The sequence below is a fragment of the Pinus tabuliformis genome, chromosome X (assembly GCF_031772625.1).
Source record: "Pinus tabuliformis cultivar Carrire ecotype Pingquan chromosome X, CPIR1, whole genome shotgun sequence".
Taxonomy (NCBI): Eukaryota; Viridiplantae; Streptophyta; class Pinopsida; order Pinales; family Pinaceae; genus Pinus; species Pinus tabuliformis.
This window is the reverse complement of record NC_142308.1, coordinates 1,740,976,487-1,740,987,030: the sequence shown is the minus strand read 5'-3', so window position 1 is coordinate 1,740,987,030 and position 10,544 is coordinate 1,740,976,487.

Below are 10,544 nucleotides of genomic sequence, written 5' to 3'. Positions count from 1 at the left end.
TATGCAGAGTCATGAAGATGTATTGTTGATATTGTAAAATTATATTTCTTGTTTTGGAAGTTGTGAATAGGTTGGCATTTTTAGAAGGAATTGTATGTATTACCAAATTAGGATCAAGAAAAGGTTTCATGGTACGAGATTGATGAACAAGTTGTTAAGATTAGTAAAGAAAATTATGAAGAGGATATGATAGAATTGTGACAACATCAACATCTTCATGTTTCAAAGACATATATTGTTTGAGGGGCATGTGTATCTAGTTCAAAACATTATGAAACATGGTCCATTGGTTTGTGAAGGTGCTAGGTGCCACCATGACACGTTGGGACCTCAATAAAGTTATTTCCCACATCATAAGTGGTTGGTTCCCCAATCAATTTGTTTCCTACATAATCAAAGGATGGTACCTCAATCATGTTTTTTCCTACATCATCATAGGTTAGTGTCTCAACCAACTTATTTCTTACATTCAGAGGTTGGTTTTTTCAATTGGGTTGTTTTCCATGAGAAGTGAATGGTTGCAACATCTTTACATTAGGGCCTCAATTAGGTTGTTGACTAAAGAAATTCCATGCTTGAATTTTCATGGGATGGGTATCTCCTTTTGGTTGGTGCTAGTAAAAATTGTAAAACTGAAGATTCAAGAATGAAGTTCAAAAGGCTAGTGGTTTTCTCCCACTACAGTTTCCACATATAAGATAGTGTTATTATCTATTGATGTGATGATGGTTTCTTGATGCATAATTTTAGTCATTCTTATAATGCAAATTATTTTATGATGTACTACTATATAATCGACTATTGATGAACTATTTTGAAATGTGAATTTACCACTACACTAATACAATCCCCTACACACACACCCACTTCTTAGTGTCATATTTTGTCTAACATATACTTTGTGATGCACATTAGCTCTCCATTCACCTAATAGGAGAACATATTGGTTTTAATAAAGTACTTGATAAAATTGCAAGTAAATTAATCACAATATTTGGACAAATGAAGACATGGCACGTGGTCATCCGGCACAGTCAACCAACTCCCACATATGGCATACTGTGATTGGAACAAACTGATCATTCAACAACAATGACATAGACCCATTATGAAACAACATGTGGCTCCCCTACCCATTAAGAGATGTCATGGAAGCTATAACACATGTAAAGTGATTATAATTGATGACATGGAAACATGTATGATGTGGGGATGATGTTAATAGGGTGATGTGGCATCACTTGATGCCACCATGTGGAAAGTTGATTTGGTACGCTATGATTGGTGAAAGGGCCTACAATGGGAAACATGCAGCAACCCTCTTGAGTTACCATGTGGAATTATGATGTCATCATGCGAACACTCCCCTCGGACAGGGTCACATGGGATGGTGGCGTTCTCACATTTGGTTGAGGTTATTAGGTGCAAAACTTAGTTTCACTTTTATGGCATAAAGACTAGTCATATGGATCATATGTGCGACATCATATTGTTAATGATCCACCACGGTTTTTTGGTTGTATCCTCTAGTCCCATGGTCAGCCTACCGTGACCATGGGTCTACTTAATTGTTTATATACATACAAGCGATCAAAACTCTAATTTACATACATAAAATGAACATACATGGTTCTAGTTGAGAGATAAAAAGAGTCTAAGTTTTGAGTAGAGTCGAGAATGTTGCGAAAAGTACTAAGTGGTGGAGGAGGGTAAACCTTTCAATTTATTATTCATATTTTTATAAGCTTCTATCATTAAGTAAAACAATGTATGTAGGTGACTATGCTGAAGGAAGACCGCGGATATCTAGTTAACTAACTTTTCATATATTTCATCATTTGTTCTACTTTAACCGGTATACCATTACTTCATTAGCCTTTAATTAAATATGATTAGTAAGTAGAAAATAAAACATAACACATAAGCAACACAACAACACATGAGGACACTAGGATTTTTAGGTGGAAACCCAATGTGGGAGAAAACCATTGTTATCACCGTCTCTATCTTCCACCTAAATATTGATATAAAAGTAGTTGAAACACTTCCACATAATGATGTTCTCCCTCAGGCTCTTCCCAACCCTAATATATTTTTAGACACCACATCAGAAGAGAAAGAAGATGAAAAATTTGAAGAAGTTTAGAGAGAAGAACATGAGCTTGTGGACATAAAGACTCCATCAAGATATCTATAAAAAAATTCATCTAATAATCATATTTAGGGAAACAAAAATACAAGTGTTAAAACAAAAATAAATCTTGTATATACATCACATCAAGTAAACATAACCCTTTTTTTCATTTATCAAGCTATAGTATTGTAGACAAGCTAGCAAAGAAGAGCATTTGACAAAAGTCGGGAATGGTGATTTGAATCATATTGAAATGAACCATACCTGGGAATATGTTCCAAGAGTAAAGGACGAAAATGTAATTGGATCCAAATGGGTGTATACAAACAAGCTTAATGAAAATGGATAAGTCATAAGAAATTAAGAAATACTTGTACATAAAGGTTATGCATAGGCATAAGGCTATGACCATTCTTTACGCCATAGAAGTAAAACTAAGTTTCGCATCTAATAACCTCAACCAAATGTGACCACATCACCATCCCATGCGCCCCTCCCTGAGGGGAGTGTTAGCATGATGACATCATAATTCTAAATGGTAACTCAAGAGGGTTGCTGCATGTTTCTCATTGTAGGCGCTTTCACCAATCATAATGTACCAAATCATCTTGCCACATGGTGGTATGAAGTGATGCCATGTCACCTTACTAACATCATCCCCATGTCATACATGTTTCGGTGTCATCCCTTATAATCACTTTACATGTGTTATAGCTTCCATGACATCTCTTAATGGGTAGGGATTGGGTGGCAATGTTTGATTTATATTTTCCAAGAGGAATTTTCATACTATTGGAGGTGATGATATATGAAAAACCAATCATGATATGTTTCAAATTATAATGACTCTCCTACCTATTAGAAAATTATGGAAATCCATGGTGCTAGGACCTAATCTTAGTAACCTCATTTTTAATACATTGCAATATCGACTCATTTTAATAGAAAAACATGGGTTTCCAAGGATTAACCACCCATTTGAACCCACATATTTCACAACAATGAATACAATTCATGTAATCACCATTAGAATTCATAACCTAGAATTTCTTCACATCATGGATGCATTAATGTATTTCTTGCACTGCAAATTGATGACTCTAGTTATGGGGGCTACCACTCATAATTATGATAATGCCTTGGTAATGTTTGATGTAGCAAATCAAATGAGGGTTTGGGGAGTGGAAATACTAATCAAAGCATACAAGGAGATCTATGGTTCCATATCCTATGTATAATATGGGGGAATTTTATTAATAAGTGGTGAAGAGTCTTGTGAGGTATAGCTTCATCTTCATCATATAAAATTTCCTCCAAAATAGCCATAAAGAGTTTTAAACTTTACATTAATGCCTAGGAATACATTCCTTCTCACAATTGTAATAAAAGCCCTTAAGATAATTTCTAAATAATAAATACACCTAAAAATTTACTAGATAATATCACCATTTATTAAATCCAAAAAAATAATTGTATCAATATAAGCTTCAAACCAAAAAAAACACTCATAATCATATCTATGTTTATCTATTTATATTTCCCAGCCTCATAAGTCAAAGTAATATCACCACCATTTAACTCCAAAAAAGAATAACTGTATCAATATAAGCTTCAAAGAAAAATGCACTTAGAATTATATCTATGTTTATCCATTTATATTTCCGAGCCCCGTGTTCCCCTGGCATTTGTGTATCCACACCAATGGCCATTTCCACACAATTATAAAAAAAGGCTTTTAAAATCCATGCCTTACCCACGCATTTAACAAAGGTTTTTTTCTACCACTAGCTAGCCATTTTGGCGAAACCCTAAATAAATGTTTATTTCCTTGAATGAATCAATAATATTAATGCGTAAAAACTAGTAAATCCACTTGCACTCGTCTCCATTGGGCATTGATAATTGTAATTACTAAGATTCAAGTACCCTCGACGAAATTTCAAATAAAAAAATGTTAATAGGAATAAAATCAAAACTACAGACCTACATCCAATTTAGCAGCCTCCATGTTCACCATACTCCAGAAAATCATTTTCTTGCCTCATAATATCTCTCTGCATTCTCTCGAGACTAGACTATTTATTTTTAATAACAACTTCAAACTTGCAGAGAGGACAAATTTTGCTGCTCTTAAGCCACTCACTTGCGCAGTCACCATGGAATATATGAGAGCACGGCAATTGGACGAGTGACTCCCCATCTTTATAACCCTCCAAACACACTGTGCACCTCTCTCCATCTCCTTCGTCATCTTGTTTCTTGAATGCAATGGGCTGCAGCGCAGCAAGTGTTTGAGAAGGCAGCCCGATTGTCACAATTCCAGCCCTTTCCTGCAATACCAGGAGCTCCTCATAACTCATGAATTCACCATCACTGGAATCGCTAATGAATTCATCATCACTGGAATCGCTCATGAAATTACCATCCGTTGATACTTCCAGGAGCTCCCCATAACTCATGAATTCATCATCACTGGAATCGCTAATGAATTCATCATCACTGGAATCGCTAATGAATTCATCATCACTGGAATCGCTCATGAAATCACCGTCCGTTGATACTTCCAGGAGCTCCTCATAACTCATGAATTCATCATCACTGGAATCGCTAATGAATTCATCATCACTGGAATCGCTCATGAATTCATCATCACTGGAATCGCTAATGAATTCATCATCACTGGAATCGCTCATAAAATCACCATCCGTTGATACTTCTAGTGTCATAACTTGGCCCTCATCTGGGGTACCGGGGATTTGCTCATCCATTTCTATGACCAGATCGTCATGCCCCATGTCATCCTGTAATTCTTCAACTATCATATTAAGAACCTCTGGAGTCCAGCGTCTTGGCTGAATCATTTCTGTCTCGAACTCAGAGCTCAGTACATCTTGTAATACTTCAGATGTCATTAAATAGCCCTCTGCAGTGCGGTGCCTTGGGTGCTGATCCATCCCTTCCTGATCCTCTTCCCCTCGGATTATATTTTACAATTCAGACGTGGAAGTCACCACCAAATTGATTGCGATGAAGATCGATCCTCGAGTTATTATAAAATCTTGTTTTTCTCTACCTGCTTCAAATATTTCAAACAATTCTCAGCGTTATATATATAGGCAAAGCATCGCGTTAGGCAGGCCGACCCTTGGGCACGAAACCTAAATTTGTTAAGAGGTCAGTTTAGTGAATTTTACAAAATCGAATCACGTTTAAAAGGTCATTATCCCCACCATGCATGATAGCTTGAAAGGACATTTATGGGAGGAAGCCCCACCGTCCATGATAAGTTAAAAAGACATTTATGAGCTGAAGCCCCACCATGCAGCGTTTTGGATTTAGTGGGCTAAAGTAAAGAGTTTATTATCAATGCATTCAACATTTTTTATATAATGGGTTAAAATAATGAGTTTATTATCCATGGGTAAGAATTATGAGTAGAACCTCTTCCCCTTCATCGGTTTTTTTTAAGGTTGGAAATTATTAATATTTGACACTATATTAATGGTTTTTTTACTTGACCTATCCTTTTTCTAATATTTAGAATTTAATTTGGGTAGAAGTTTTGTTTTCTTATTTATGTGAGTTTAATTTCAACTCATAAGGCTAGAAGGGTAGAAACTTCTGGGATAGAGGTCCATTGTAATGTGGAGGTTGTTGGATATAGTTTTTGGTTATAGTGGCAAATTTGAATGAGTTACCCATTCCCATGGTAAAAGGAAAATTAAAAATAAAAATACTAAATCTATTATGGATTTCCATGCTCCAAAGAAAATCCAATGAGTTATGAATTCTTATGGTAAAATCGAATAAATAAAATAGTTTAACTTCTACCTTAATTTAACTTCCACTTTATACAGCTAAATAAAGTAATTGAAATTTAAAAAAAAAAGTAAATTACTTTTTAGTAGGAGAAGATATATAACTCCTTCCTACTTGATATGGAGATATAAAATTGCATTTAAAAATACCTATTATCAGTATTATATTATGTTGATACATAATAGGGAGTTGATACATAATATTGCTAAATGTGAATTATAAATCAAATATTTCAATATGTATGTTAAGTAAAATATTATATATATATATATATATATATATAGAGAGAGAGAGAGAGAGAGAGAGAGAGAGAGAGAGAGAGATTATATTTTATGATTAAAATATTTCATTGTCAAATTTGTATATATTGTATAAAATTGAGTGAAAATAAAAAATTTCTTATAATTAAAATATTTTATGAATCCATATGTCCTTTAGATCTACTACGATCCTACACAAATCAAATTTCTTACGGTGCAATCCTTTCCTCAAATTTTGCACTCAAAAAAGAAGTTTGCATCTCAAAATACTTCATCTCTCTTGGTGCATGGTAAATATAGATTTAAAATGGATCTATGCTTGTCATAAGAACAAACATAAATCCAAAATTGTATCTAAAATAACACACTTTAATACCAAGGGGTTTAGTACTTCATTAAAGTGATTTTCCTAGTAGAATAATTGGAATAATTGGAGAAGTGGGTGAGGGGTTAATGAATTAGTGGATTATATATTAGAGGTGAGTGGTTTAATCGTTAGATCTTAGGGATTTTTAGATCTATGGGTCAAGAGTTAATGGGTTAGTGGACTACTATGTTTCAATAGGTCCCATTTCAGTTCTGGCCCACTAATGTATAGCCCTTAATGACCAAACTTGTAAGAACCATTCATAAGCATGCAAATTGCCTTTTTTCCTATAAAATTATAAGCACAAGATAATAAGACACAAATTATTGATTTTTTTTTATTGAAGTTCGCCATTATATTACTTAAATAGAGCATTACAAATTATAGTTCCTTATACTATTGGCGTGATTTCTAGGAAACCACCTTAGTAGCACATATTTAGAAGCTTGAAATTGTATATATTCTTCTTAGTTAGTCTAGCATATAAAAGTAAAGAGTTACAAAAATTGACATGGAGTTCCAAAAGTTCATGAATATAGAGCCCTTGTTGTACAAATATATATGAACATAGCCACAACAAAAAAAGACCTCCCATATGTAATTAAGCAATGAAATAGAACTGTCGAGTAACCTAGAAGTTCCATGGATAGAGTAATTGAAGTTGAATAACACTAAGGGACCCCTCTAAGGACCATGGAACAATAGTAGCCCACAAACCTTGAACAATAGTAGCCCACGAATCGGAGCCCATGATTCCCAATGGGAGATGACAATGAATAAAAATAGGCATCGATAAATGAACTTCATCGACTATGATGCTCAGAGCCAATGGGGTGGATCCAAGACCCAAATTGGGAAAAATGAACCACCTAAGGGTTCATTGAAAGTGTACCAAGAGTTGAGAAGCATGAATTAGCAATGTAGATAGACCTTGAGGAGCAGTAACCCACGAACCTAAGCCCATGAAAAGTAATAGGAGAAAATGAAGAATGGAAAGAGGCTTCGATGAACGGCCTTAGTCCATTTTGATGCTCATAGAAAACGAGATGGAGCCAAGTCTAAATTACTGCTATGATTGTTAAAAGGTTATTTAGTTTTGTGAATTTGACAAAATCGAATCAAGTTGAAAAGCCATTTATGAGCAGAAGCCCTACCATCCATGATATGTTAAAAACGAATTTCTTAGCAGAAGCCCACCATCTAGTCTATCTTGGATTTAATGTTTGAATGTAAGGATTTTATTGTTAATGGATAAGGATTATGAGTATAAGCGCTTTACTCATCTACTTTCATTGGAAGTTAGAGATAATATTAATAGTCTTCTAACTTAGCCCATCTGCATTAGTAGACCAAACTATGTTTTTGTTTGGTCTGTGCACATTAATAGAGAAAATTTATGTCCTTTTTGAGAAAAATCTTCATAATTTGTGGCTTGGGTAGAAGGCTTTTTCACTTCTCCATCTAAATTTAAATTCAACAAACTCTTTGAGACCTTTCCAAAAATATATCTCACTCTCAAAAACTTCTCCTCGATGAGAAGTGATGGCCATTTGAAAATTAGTACTATGGGTGGCCCAAACTATAGGGAAAGAACTGACAATACTCATATGTTAAAGAGTTTGAAACTTTTGGACACATCAATGATTCATTGATCCATTCAATGGCAAATAACTAAAGAGCGTGCAAGACACTTAATAGAATTAAGGGTTAAGCATATTTTTCAGAGTGGATGGATTATATAGGACAATGAAGAGTGTGAAGGGTAGATGGTGTTACAACTTGCATGATGTTTAATCACAATATTTGGACAAATGAAGACATGACACGTGGTTGTCTTGCACAGTCAACCAACTCTCACATATGGTGTACTGTGATTGGAACAAAGTGATTATTCAACAACGATGACATAGATCCATTATGAAATGACATGTGGCTCCCCTACCCATTAAGAGATGTCATGGAAGCTATAACACATTTAAAGTGATTATAAGGGATGACATGGAAACATGTATGACATGGGGATGATGTTAGTAGGGTGATGTGGCATCACTTGATGCCACCATGTGGAAAGTTGATTTGGTACGTTATGATTGGTGAAATGGCCTACAATGGGAAACACACAACAACCCTCTTGAGTTACCATGTGGAATTATGATGTCACCATGCGAACACTCTCCTCGGACAGGCTCACATGGGATGGTGGCATGGTCACATTTGGTTGAGGTTATTAGGTGAAAAACTTAGTTTTAGCTCTATGGCATAAAGAATGGTCATATGGATCATATGTGCGGCGTCATGCGGTTAATGATCCGCCATGGTTTTTTGGTTGTATCCTCTAGTCCCATGGTCGGCCTACCATGACCATGGGTCTACTTAATTGTTTATATACATCCAAATGATCGAAGCTCTAATATACATACATGAAATGAACATACATGGTTCTAGTTGAGAGATAAAATGAGTCCAAGTTTTGAGTAGAGTCGAGAATGTTGCGAAAAGTATTGAGTGGTGGGGGAGGGTAGGTGGGGTAAATCACTATTTCAAAACTCAGTTAAACCTTTCAATTTATTATTCATATTTTTATAAGCTTCTATCATTAAGTAAAATGGTGTATGTACGTGACTATGCTGAAGGAAGACCACGCATATCTAGTTAACTAACTTTTCATATATTTCATCATTTGTTCTACTTTAATCGGTGTACCATGACTTCATTAGCCTTCAATTAAATAGTAACCATGAGGAGTAAGTTCAAAATAAACCATAACACATAAGCAACACATCAACACTTGAGGACACTAGGATTTTTAGATGGAAACCCAATGTGGGAGAAAGCCATAGTTATTTTCGTCTCTATCTTTCACATAAATATTGATGTAAAAGTAGTTGAAATACTTCCCCATAATGATGTTCTCCCTCAGGCTCATCCCAACCCTTATATATATTCAGACTCCACATCAGAAGAGAAAGAAGATGAAGAATTTGAAGAAGTTTAGAGAGAAGAACATGAGCTTGTGCACATAAAGATTCTGTCAAGATAACTATAAAGAAAGTCATCTAATAATCATATTTTGGGAAACAAAAATACAAGTGTTAAAAAAAAAAAAAAAATCTTGTAGATACATCACCTCAAGTAAACATAACCTTTTTTTCATTTATCACGCTATAGAATTTTAGACGGGCTAGAAAAGAAGAGCATTTGATAAAAGTCGTGAATGGTGAATTTAATCATATTGAAATTAACCATACCTAGGAATATGTTCCAAGAGTAAAGGACCAAAATGTAATTGTATCCAAATGGGTGTATACAAACAAGCTTAATGAAAATGGATAGGTCATAAGAAATTAAAAAATACTTGTACATAAAGGTTATGCATAGGCATAAGGCTATGACCATTCCTTATGCCATAGAAGTAAAAATAAGTTTTGCACCTAATAACCTCAACCAAATGTGACCACGTCACCATCCCATGTGGCCTTGTCTGAGGGGAGTGTTCACATGATGACATCATAATTCCACATGGTAACTCAAGAGGGTTGTTGCATGTTTCTCTTTGCAAGCCCTTTCACCAATCACAACATACCAAATCATCTTGCCACATGGTGGTATGAAGTGATGCCACATCACCTTACTAACATCATCCCCACGTCATACCTATTTCCATGTCATCCCTTATAATCACTTTACATGTGTTATATCTTCCATGACATCTCTTAGTTGGTAGGGAGACACATGTCATTTCATAATGGGTCTATGTCATCATTGTTGAATGATTACTTTGGTCCAATCATAGTACACCATATGTGAGAGTTGGTTGACTATCCGGGACAACCACATGTCATGCCTTCATATGTCCAAATATTGTGATTAAACATCATGCAAGTCGTAACACCATCTACCCTTCAGTCTCTTCATCGGTATGTCTGATCCATCCACTCTGCAAAATATGATTAACCCTTAATTC